At 44.0% G+C, this 12,305-nt stretch overlaps 1 protein-coding gene across 3 annotated transcripts in view; it reads left to right on the forward strand.

Annotated features, from left to right (window-relative positions):
* SACS (sacsin molecular chaperone) overlaps positions 1–12,305 on the forward strand; it is an 81,643-nt gene that overhangs the window by 16,901 nt on the left and 52,437 nt on the right. The gene's annotated exons all lie outside the window — the stretch shown is intronic.

Genomic DNA, 12,305 nt, shown 5'->3' on the forward strand with positions numbered 1-12,305 from the left:
TGGCAAAAACAGAGGGAAGCTCTCTTGAGGTAAAAGTGAATCAACCCCAGACACATTGGTTCAAATGGGGATTGTGCGGATAACACTTGCCCCATGGGTTGACGATCATTCCTTCCATTTCCCAGATGGTTCTGGGTTCTGTTTCCTGGTGTGGCTCTTACAGTGGACAGTTGACTCGATGTGTCCTATTTTCTCCCTCATAAAATGTATGTATTGGTGCCTTTCACTGGCCTGTGATTATTTGGAAAATATTAAATAACAACTGTCAAGTACCTGGAATTGTATCAGATAAGCTAAGAGAAGAGAGAGGACTCTCTGCTTTTCCTTTATAAACTATGAAGATAAAAGATAACATTTGCTCCTTTCAGCAAATTTAGTTGCTGTTTTATAGGAACTTATTTTATAAGCTTGAGGGTATATGCAAAAACATATAGTATCAGTGATATGTAGAATTACCCTTTAAATTTCTCTGTGTTCCTTTTTTCTTATAACAAAAAACTCTTTCATTGATTTTTGATGGCTGTATTCAAATAGTGTGTTCAATAATCGAAAAGTTAGGGCCATAGAGACCAGGTAAGTCCTCACATCTTGTAATCCAATGACATCGATGAATAAAAGGACTTTTTAAATTTGATTTTCCAATTTGAAACATTGGGAAAACCCAATATTTGTTTTTCTCATTTACCTTTTGAAAACCTTTATTCATTAGACAGAGGAAGTTCAAGAGTAACTTTTTCAATTGAACTTACTTCTTAACAAATCAGGATTAACTTGTGACGATTGTTATTCAAATGTGAGAATAACACAGGAACAGAGACTACTTAATGGGTTTGAGTTTTGACAAACTGGAACTTTTGATTATTTCTAATATTATAAGAAGTCATCTGAGATGAATTTTCTCGCTATTTCTGACACTAAATTGTTTAAGCTTGATAGAGGAACCCTCATATAGCATCATACAAATGATATCACAGTATTTTCTGTGGATTTTTTCTTTCTTTCTTTTTTAACCTTCTAAATTGCTTCCATCGGAGAAGGCAATGGCACCCTACTCCAGTACTCTTGCCTGGAAAATCCCATGGATGGAGGAGCCTGGTAGGCTGCAGTCCATGGGGTCGCTAAGAGTGGGACACGACTGAGCGACTTCACTTTCACTTTTCACTTTCATGCATTGGAGAAGGAAATGGCAACCCACTCCAGTATTCTTGCCTGGAGAATCCCAGGGACAGGGGAGCCTGGTGGGCTGCCGTCTATGGGATCATACAGAGTTGGACACGACTGAAGTGACTTAGCAGCAGCAGCAGCAAACTGCTTCCATATAGTGCTTTCCTCTTGTTTTGAAAGTAGATTTTTTTCCCAATTAAATGTTAACTCATTTTCATTCAGCTTATCAGTTAGTAGATTTGTTAGAAATAATTTCATGTATAAATTTATTTTAAATAGCAGTGATGACACAGACATTTTGATGCTGACACTAAGCATATATTTTCAACAATTAAGATTGACTTGAAGCATCTAAGAGACAGTGAAAAAAACCCAACAGATTGGATCATCTTTGCAGTCACTAGGTGCTCAAGCCTATTTTTAGCTAGAACAAGGTATAAATTACCTTTGAGAATATCTTTGCAGAGATTTACATCCTGTAGACTTTGGGCTCTTTAGAATTTCCTCAGAACTTATAATTTCCTTAAAGCTAAAATGTCAGTGACCGCATACAACAGCATTTATAAATACACAGAGTATATGTTCATCATCAAAGCATCTTAAGATTATTTTATAAACACATTTTTATTAAGATATTTAAAACTTGTCTCATTAAGACCCTTACTATGTAAAACTTGATTGCCTGGTCTTTTTGTTAAGGGGCAAGATAATAATTTTTAAAGCTAAAAAGGATCTGGGGTGGGCTTGATCTTAGGCGCTGTAACTGAGTGCTCAGGGGGCGTGTGTAGGCTGTAAGGCTTGCTCTTACCCACTGTGTTAACATGCAGAGCCTTCCCAGCCCACTGGATTTATGTGAGTATTCAGGAAAAGAAGATTATCTATGTGATAAGCAGTTTAAAATGTTGTGTCAAGATAAAAGCAGGCATATTATTGACTATACCATCTGAATATTAACCTTAAAATTGAGTTGGTATTACTTAAAAAAAACTTATTTAGCTGCAATGCATCTTAGTTGCAGCATGAGAGATCTTTAGTTGCAGTATGTGAACTCTGTAGTTAGGGCACGTGAACTCTAAGTTGCATGTGGGCTCTAGTTCCCTGACCAGGGACGGAACCTGGGTCCCCTTCCCTGTGGACCATCAGGGAAGTCCCGGGTCTCCCTTGTTGAAGGGTACTTTGGGACTGGTTCCCTTCCATTGTGTCCAGGGGACCTCTGGAGTGTCAGTGTGTTACCGTGCAAAGAGCAGATTCCAGGATATGGAGAGGTGGACCAGATTTGGGGAACCTGTCCCCTAAGGTGCTGAAGAAACAGTTCTAAGTTCAGGGTGCTAAAGCGCTTGGTCCATTTGGGGTTGATTCAGGCTGGTGACAATATCTGAAAGATCCTATCTTAGTGGATTGATGAGATGAAATGAGAAAACTGAAGTTATGTGACTTGTTCAAACTCACAGGGTTTTAAAGAAAAAATTATGCTGACACTTATTAAAATAGTAAGGAAGTCTTTTTTAAGACTTAATACCTATTGCAACTGTGGAAGAGATCTGGCTTAACTTGGAATACAGCATAGAGAGCTGGGTATTTACAGCCACTGAGCACAGAGAGGGGAGTCAGTGGATGGCAAATTAATGGGACATCAAGGGCAGGGACCCCGGCTGAACTGACTTGCTGACAGCAGGCCAGGGTGCTCAGATGTCATGGGTGGGTGGGGAGGACTTTGGTCAGACGTGGAGGCTACTCAGACCTCAAGGGGGAGGAGGTCTCGCTACACTGACAGCGGGATTCTTGCTAAAACTGGGCCAGGCCGTTCAAAGATAGAGCCCGAGGATGAGACTCATTGAAAAGAGAGCTCAGAGGAGCTTCTGAAGTTTGGTCAAGGAGAGAGACAGAGCTCTGGTCAGGTACAAACCCAGAATGGCTGGACCAGCCTCTCTTCTTCCAGGGTCCATCCGGTGTCCAGTGTCCACCTTCCCAGGGGACCACAGTGCAGCCTTTCAGTTAGGACCCTCCACACTAACTGTTACTGAACCAAACAAATCCTCTCACCCACACGCAGTAAGGCGAGTCCCATATGCAGTAAGGCAAGTGTGCTGACCCCGGGGTCAAGGTGAAGGAAAGGGCAGCATTCACTGCAAGCGAGAACTCCAGGCAAGCTGGTGCTTAAGTCTGAACTCCCTGAAAGCTTTCAGGGACAGGTTCATAAAGACAGGGTGAAGGAGGGGACATGGGCTGTGTGGTCGGCTCATGGACCTTTCTTCTGATTTTGTTGATGGTAAGGTTATCAGGGTCAGCATAATCAACCTGGTTTCAACTCATCTGGGGTCTGTGTGCTTCTGGACAGTGTGCAGTTAACTTCTCCCACCTGGTGGGGTTTCATTCAGCAGTTGCAAAACAGCTCAAAGGACAAGGCTCTGAATATCCTCTACAGCCCTTGAGGTGGAACTAAAGATATTCAGCTTTGTTCAGCGACTAAACTATTATTTTATCTTGCTTGACTGTTTCCTTTCTTCCTGCATTTTCTCACTTTTCTGGTTAAATTTACTCTTTGGGACTCAGGGAAAAACATAAGAGCCTACAGTTTTTCTACAGACAAAGGCAGGCGGAGGACCTGCTGAGACAGCGAGGGAGGTCTGTTTTGCGAAGACCCTATAGGGTCCTGCTCATCACAAAGTCATTCCTTTAGCTAACGTATGTGGGGCATTTATTAGGCCAGGCTTTTAGAATATGTAAGCGAATGAAATGGATGTAGGTATTGACTCTGATGAATTTTCTACTCCAACAGGGGGAAGACAGAAAGTACACAATAAACCTAATACATAATTAAATTACAGGGTACCTCATTTTTGTTGTTGTTTAGTCACTAAGTCGTACCTCACACGATGGAACAAAAGACCAGTGAGCATGAAAAGGAGGTGGGAGTCTACGGGGTTTCATAGGAACGTGTGTCACTCACAGTTTTAAATAGGATAGTCAAGACAAATCTCTTGGAAGTGACATTTGAGCAGACACTTGAAGGAGGTGAGGGAATTAGTCATAAGCTCTTTAGGGGAAGAATGTTCCAGACTGTGTAGATCTTATAGGTGGGTGCTGCCTGGAATGTTCCAAGAACAGGGAGGAGGCTGGTGGGCTGGCGGGGGAGGGGCTTAGGGCCAGGGAGCTGAAGTCACAGTTAAAGAGGAAGCGTGAAGGAGATGGGGACCCACTGTGGGGAGAGGCATAATCTGACTTCCTTTGTAAAAGGATCCCTCCAGCTGCTGTGGGGAGGACAGGAGCAGAGGCAGGAAGGCCCACTACAGTTTGTGGTCACCACCCAGGTGAGCGACGAGGCTGCCAGGAGGGCTGCATGGAGGAGGCCCCCCACTGACCTCTCAGTGCTGCTCCCATGTCAGTCTCTCCACTGAGGCTGGGAGAGTGTTCTGGCCACCTGGCAGTGTCAGAGTGGCCAGGACATCTAAGATGAATGTCAACAACCCAATGAGGATGGGGATTGAGTCGTCTCTCCAAAATGATCGGTTCCCTAATTCTCCAGGACCTCCTGGGAGTCCAGCCTGTTAAGTTGATTGTGACACTTAACTTACCAGAGTTAGCACAGACCCCATGTCACAGACAGTCCTGCGGGATCACCTCCACTTCAGGTGCCTGTGGGAATGGGATCCCTGGGACACCCCAACTACAAATTCAGGGGTTCCCAGAACCCCTTCCCTTGGGTTCAATAATTCACTAGACTGACCCAGAACCCATAGGGTGCTTTACTTACAATTACTGTTTATTGTAACAGCTCATGGAAGAGACAAGAGCTCTTGTCAAGATCATGGGTCAAGATTTGGGGGCAGTGCATGTGTAGAGCTCCTAGGCCCTCTCCGGGGGCCCCCACATCCCAGCACCTCCATGTGGTCACCAGCCTGGAAGTTCCTGTAGCTTAGTGGTTGTTTCCAAGTTCCCAGCAAAGTGTCCATGTTGGGGTGACTGATTACATCATCGACTGATTGAACTCACTCTAGTCCTTCCCACTCCATGGAGATTAGAAGGGTCAGAAAACTCCAACCCTCTAATCACAGGGTTGAGGCCTCCCTCCCCATCTGAAGCTATCTACGGGCCCTGCCTTGAGCTACCTCATCAGTATATGAAAGACACTCTTTTCTCAGGGAATTCCGAGAGTTTTAGGAGTTTTGTGCCAAGACTCAGAGGCAAAGAGCACATATTTATTTCCTATTATGCCATAGTAGGAGGAGTAAAGATTCAGGTAAGAGAGTAGGGTCCAGAGAGCAGGAGAGGAGGCAGACTAGCTGAGTCCAAGTGTATGAAGACTAAGCTTAGTGGGGAAGAGCAGTAGTGGGCTGTAAAGGGCCAAGCAAACCAGCCAGCCCTGACTTCTGATGGAGCTATGGACGTGGTGCAGTCAGCCAGGACTCGAGCTGGGGAGGTGGAGTCCAGAGAAAGAGCAAGTGCTTTAGTGATTATGCTGCCCCTCCTAGGTTTCAGAAGTTCGTGAGTGTAAATAAGGTCAATTCATATTTACACCCACGTCTCCATGACTCCAGATCTTCACCTGTTGATAAGACCTTAACCCTGATGCTCTTTTTGTTGGCTTAACTTCTTCCCTGGCTATTTCTGGGTGTCCTTGGGGTGGTGACATCTCCTATGGTCTCAGGAATGGATTTGCTTATGTTCTTTCCACTTGAGCCTCTGGGTCAGGGGCACTTGTCATGACCTCTGTAGGTGGTGCCTCTGTAAGACTTTAACCCAGCAGAGCCCGTGAGACCAAAGTGACTGCCACCTGTGGACTGGAGGTCAGGAAGAGGAATGCCTTCTTCCCAAGCCCGAGCTGATTTTGTTTCCCGGGAGAGAGGCAGTGCTGCCTGGACTTATTCCCACCCAGGGTTTCATGGCACTGGTCCTTCACCCTCTGTCCTCACAGGCTCCAAACCGGTCCCTCTCATGTGGCCAGAGAGGGGACATTGGGTCCCATCCTGTCCCTTCTACATCTTCTCTCTTCCTTAGACACACACCTCCACATCCAAACAAAACAGGACCAACTCCACAAACACCCTCCACAAACACAGACACCCATTTGTTTTAAGAGAAAACAAATCATGTAATGGAAAGAGTGTAGACTTTGGAGCCAGACATACTTGGTCTGAATCCCATTTTCTAGTCATGCAGCCTTAGGGAAAACAATGCCCATAAAAATGTTAGATGAGAGCCCGTGAATGTAAGACACTTGTGTTGTATCTGATGCTGCTCTCATCCCTCCATCCTCCAGAAGCCTGCACGAAGCCCCAACCACAACCTGGGCACCTGTCCTCAATGCAGGTGCCCTGGGGGGTGCCGCGGTCACCACCACTGCTGCCCCAGCCTACAGAGCAGCTGCAGACCAGTCTGTCTCGTCCCTCTTGTTGGTGGCGGGGTGTCACTTCCCGTCAGTGTCAGCCCCTCTGTTTCCACCTGCTCTGGAATCTCTTTGGGGAGGGGCTTATGGCATGTCACTGGCCATCAGACAGGAAGTGCAAGAGGCAAAGAGAAGGCCCAAGGAGCATCCTGGAGACACCACTGACGGTCCACTCTGGGTCCCAGGCTGGTCTGGGGCCCAGAGAAGGTGGAGAGTGGGCCTCCCGTGGGGTGCTGGTGCATATGGAGGGTGCCGGCTGTCATCCCCCTCCCCTGGAATTAGCAGAAATCCTCTGCTTGGCCTTGGTACCCCTGTGCCTCGTGGTAAAAAAATTTTATCATGAGGAATTTCAGGTGTCCAGAGAAGCAGAGGGAACTGTTTATTACAGTGAACATCCTATACCCAATGGGGAGATTTCAGCAGTTGTCATAATTCTGCCAGTTATTTCTGTCTCTCTTTTTCTTTGCCTTTTCATGTTGAAGCAAACCCTAGATGTCCTATATTCCCTGGTCCTCGCAGCAGAGCCCTGGGGATACAGATGTGTGTGTGTGTGAGCTTTGTAAACTGCAGGGCGGTCCCTGGGGAACCCCGAGGGCTGCCCCGCTTTAGGAGGGCTAGTGTCGGGGAAGGAGGACCTGTGTGCAGACCCAGGACGGGTTCAGTGCAGTCACAGAATCACTGATGGGAGACGAGGAACTGTCTCAGCTGTAGAAATACATGTGTTATTGAAAATTCACAGGGGTCGGAATTATTGCCCTCTAGATACTGCTCAGGAAGGTCCACTCCACTGAAAAACCAACTGATAGCTTTTCCTTGAGAATAATGATAATGTTAGTGTATTATCCAGCAAAAAACGCAGTTTTAAATTATCTCATTTACTGAATCTCCTGGGGGAGGGGTGGAGGGAGAGGGAATCTCATATAGAAATGGTAACTTAGTCCAACTGACTCAAGATTATTATTTTTTTTTAATTAAGCAGTAGGCAAAATGATTTGTTTATGATACTTTAATATAAATGGTTTTTATTTCTAGTTTGTTATGATTGAAAGCAATAGCCGCAGAAAAACAACATAGAAACAAAATGCTAATTCTTTCCAGAGCCAATGCCAAATGCAATCTGAAACCTGCAGCATCCCTAGATCAAGTTAAATAGGTGCTGTAGAAAAAGCCTTCAAAGACTGAATAGAGAAAACGTCCCTTGAAGAATCATAGAAAATATTAAAAACAGAAAAATGTATAAAAGGGATTGCCTATGATTGTGACAACTGGCATTGGAAGGCGCAGCCTAACAATCTGACATTTTGACATAAAATTAAATGGCCACCTGCTCCCTACTGCCCACAGAAAGAGAAAAAAATAAAAAACAAAATAAAGAAAACCTTTCTCATGTTGCAAGAAAGTGGTGGCTGAAAGCAGAGTCCCAAAGGAAGAGATTTCAGACACTATTTAATTTGTTCCTTTCATGCATGGAGAAGATGGAGGCAAATGTGATGGATCTGTGTATGACTAGAGACCCATCATACACTTCTATTGTCCTTTTTTTTTTAAACTAGGGAAGGCTTAACTTAAAGCTTCAGTTGAGCCCCAGAAGAAGAGGACAGAGGGCTGGCAAGCAGAACATGTGCCTTGCAGAGAACTGGAGGCTTCTCTGCCCACTGCCCACAGTCACTGAAAAAGGCAAACACTGGGAGGGTCATCTGTATGTCTGCATTTTAGTAGTTGTGTACCTTGTCATCATATTCTTTGCATTCTTAGGTCATGTTACAATAAGAGATGATTCGAAATCCTTGTTTCCTGTTCTGGACCAGGAAATTGTGCTAATGCATTTTTAGCATAAATACCGTGAATGTTACCCAGTTTACTTACAACTGTTTAGTGAAGGGTTAAAGGGTTAGTTAGGTTTAGCCCATTCTTGAAATTCATAGCATGGATTATCCATGGATTAAGTCCACTCAGTTGACTGGTTAAGTCATGTCTAGTCGTTGGTGCTTTTTTTTCCTCTTTAATGTCTTTAAAACAGAATGTCCAGAGAAATGTGCAAAAAAGGTATAAGGATATAAGCGTGGTTGCAGGGCTCTGGGAGGATGCCCAGGAAGGAGGGGTGGGGATGAGGTGGGAAGGCTGAGTCTACGGAGCCTTTGGACTTGAAGGACTGAGTGTTGTTATGCTGGGGAGAGGCTAAGTCATACTTCATAACAGGTCAACTCAGTGGCAACAGGAATTGATTAACAGGATTAGTCAGAGGGGAAAGGATTCGGGGCAGTGCGAAAATATTTAGAAAACAAGAAAGTGACCAGAGGCTTAAAAGACAAACACACATATAAATTTTAATTGCTAATAACATTAAGCATATGTTTTCTGAAGTACACTCAATTGCCCTTAATAGCTTTTACACTGATGAGTTTTTTTATTTTATTTTTTTAAGTATTTATTCTTAATTGAAGGATAATTGCTTTATAGTATTGTGTTGGTTTCTATCAAACATCAACATGAATCAGCCAAAATTACTTAGCTTTTATATTTATAAAGATTATAGAAATAGTGAACAATCATAGGGTTTTTTTTTTTCAGATTTAGATTTGCATGAATTCTGAAAAAAAAACTGTTCATATGACTATTAGTCTATGCTTTCTCTGTTAAAAATTTTGTCTTTGGTTCTTCAGAAATATTCATTTTTTAGATGCTGTTAGTAAATAGATATCTTTTCCATTTTATAACTAATTTATCCAATAAAATCCTTATCAAGAGAAATTTTGAAATGGTTTGGAAAATGAGCAAAATGTAGGATTTTAACAGTGGAAGTGTCCATTCAGTTACAGTAATCATATAAAATTCAGTCATTTTTGGTTTTTATGGATTCATTCCCAATTTTCCTTAAAAAACTCTCTCTTGACCTATTTCTAACTAGCATTTCCTTTGTGTCCCCTCCAAGTGGTTGCCTGCCAACTACTATCATTGTCCGCCAAACAGCAAATGCATGAAGCTATTTGTAAACCTTCCATATGAGGAAGGCTGTAGCATGATCCCTTTTTATACAAAGCAAAGGAAAAAACCAGAAAGTTGTTTCTCACAAATTCACAGATCTATAATTTTGTGGGCACAGTTTCTATGATTCATATTTTCAAGTTATTGTGGCACTGACTGCACAGACATAAAACATGATGCTTTTGAAGTGATCATTCATTGACATTATTACTCCAAGTCCAAACATTTGGAAATGAGATAAAATAAGAAATGTTTAAAAAAAATTTTAATGAACATAAGCAAGAAATGGTAAAGATAAAATATGACAAAATAAAGAAGATTCCCATTTGTTTTTCATAAATAAACTCATTTCTCAAATACTTCTGACCAGAGGATGTTAGTTTAATCAAATTATGGTCTAGGGATTCTGTTTGAAACACTTCTTCACAGCTAAATATGTTGTTGTTTAGTCCCTAAGTCATGTCCAACTCTACGACTCCATGGACTGCAGCAGGCCTATCCTTCAAGAACTCTCAGAGGCACTCAAATATGTAGGGGAGCGTAGTTTTAAACAAGTAACTCAATTGGCTATCATGAATGAAACAGAAGTAGTGAAATGTACAATCACACCCTTTCGGCTGCATTGTCTGTGTCTCTATTCTGTAGTGCATGCTCACATATTTATCATATTCATTTAAAAGCGTTTCCCAGCATGTGCCCAAGGGCTCTTGTGCTGCCTAGGTCTGGCCAGACTGTAAAACTGCCACATGCTTGAGAATACAAGATTGTGATTAGCTCTTAGGAGAGAATTTAGGGCACCTACCCCTAAGGCATGGGCTTCCCAGGTGGTGCTAGTGGTAAAGAGCCCACCTGCCTAATGCAGGAGACATAAGAGACATGGGTTCGATCCCCGGGTTGGGAAGATCCCCTGGAGGAGGGTATGGAAACCCGCTCCAGTATTCTTGGCTGGAGAATCCCGTGCACAGAGGAGCCTGGTGGGCTACAGTCCATGGGGTCACGAAGAGTCGGACATGACTGAAGCGACTTAGCAGTCAAGCATGCATGCACCCCTTAAGGTGTGCTGACTCTGCGAGATTTTTAGAATCTCAAAGCAGATGTTTCTCTTTTGCTTCAATTCTGGGGTGCAGCACAGAATGAGAACATTGAATGGAGATCTGGGTTCCGGTCTTGACACTTGGTGTTTGCAAGGAAACCTCAGACGAATTACTTGCCCTCTCTGGGTCCTGAGTCCTAATTTGTAATTGTGGATGATAATGTTAGATTCATCTGGGAATTAAATACGACAGTGGATGTGAAAGAGTCAGCATGTGGTTGGTGATAAGTAAATACAAACAAGCGCTGTTCTAATTGGTGGGATATTTTTCCTTATAGTGAACCCCACATCTGTCTCTGGAGTCACAGAAATTTTTGTACATGAAAACCTTTCTCCGATTTGAACAGTATAGCATGCACCCTGGAGTCACGGTTTCCCCAGGATAAACAGCCCCACATGGGGATATGCACAGGGTATGGATTTGCAGGTTCTGCATGTGGTCTGGGGCAGTTAGAACTTTTCTGAATCTCCTTTTCATCTGTAAAATAGGAATAAACATGCCTCATAGGATTTTAGTGAAGATTAAATGACAAGTGTTTGGTGCCTAGGAAGTGTTTCATTAGCCACATGGATTATTATTATTGTGCATGATTTTCCATTTCTCACATCCCAATGACTGCTTTAAGTGAACAACGGTCTTGGGGATAGGATTTCAGAGGCAGTAAGTGATGTACCTCCCCCTGCCCTGTGATCCCAGGGCCCACACTGTGGTAGAAATTAAAACAGCCCCTTGAGAGCCAGGAAGTGTCTGCTGAGCCACTGGGGGAAGAAGCAGCGGGGGTCAGAGTGCAGTGCTTCGGGCTGGAGAGGGAGGGCTGGCTGGGAGCTCCCTGTGTGTGTGGTCTTCTCCAAAGAAGGTTAAAGAGATGGAAGGAAAAATAAATGATATCTCCAAACACACAGGAACACAGGGGAATGCACCAGAATGGAGTCCCAGGGCCACTTTGGAGGGGGTCCTGGTGCGCAGAAGGGGTGTGCCTGGTGGGGGTGTGAAGGATACAGCTGATGGGAGCTGAGCCTGGGTACGCTCAGGAGGAGAGACAACAAGCGAAGAGAAGACCAGACCTCTGTACAGACAGAGGGTCACCCAGGAAAGCAGTCTCTTTCTTGACTGCAATGCTCGTCCAGGAAAGCCTTTAATGGAAAGCCATGCTGTGGCACTCAGCAGCTTGCCTTTATTTCAGCATGTCCCTTTTATGTTGAAATGATGTTTCTGCGTAATTTTAGTCTTGGCTGCCCTCAAGGTTCAGTGGTAAAGAGTCTGAGTGCCAATGTAGTAGATGCAGGTTTGATCTCTAGGTCAGGAAAACTCCCTGGAGGAGGAAATGGCAACCTACATCAGTATTCTCGCTGGGAAAATTCCATGGACAGAGGATCCTGGTGGGCTACAGTCCATGGGGTTGCAAAAGAGTCGGACAAGACTGAATGACTGAGCACACAGGCTGTTGAGTTCCTAATGGGCAGTGGAGCCGTTATTAAGATCATTATCTGTCTGATTTCTGAGCCCCTGGCAGAGAGCCTACACCTAGGAGGGGTAATGTTTACTGAGCTCAGCAGAGCTGGGGATACAGTGCATACAAGCACAGAGCATGTCAGGAGAGGAGGTGAAGTTCAGATCAAAGGTTGAAGGGGACCTGAGACACACTGGCCTGCTTCATGGTTTTTCCGGCACTGACC

This window comes from Bos indicus x Bos taurus, chromosome 12, assembly GCF_003369695.1.
Source record: "Bos indicus x Bos taurus breed Angus x Brahman F1 hybrid chromosome 12, Bos_hybrid_MaternalHap_v2.0, whole genome shotgun sequence".
In the NCBI taxonomy this organism is placed as follows: Eukaryota; Metazoa; Chordata; class Mammalia; order Artiodactyla; family Bovidae; genus Bos; species Bos indicus x Bos taurus.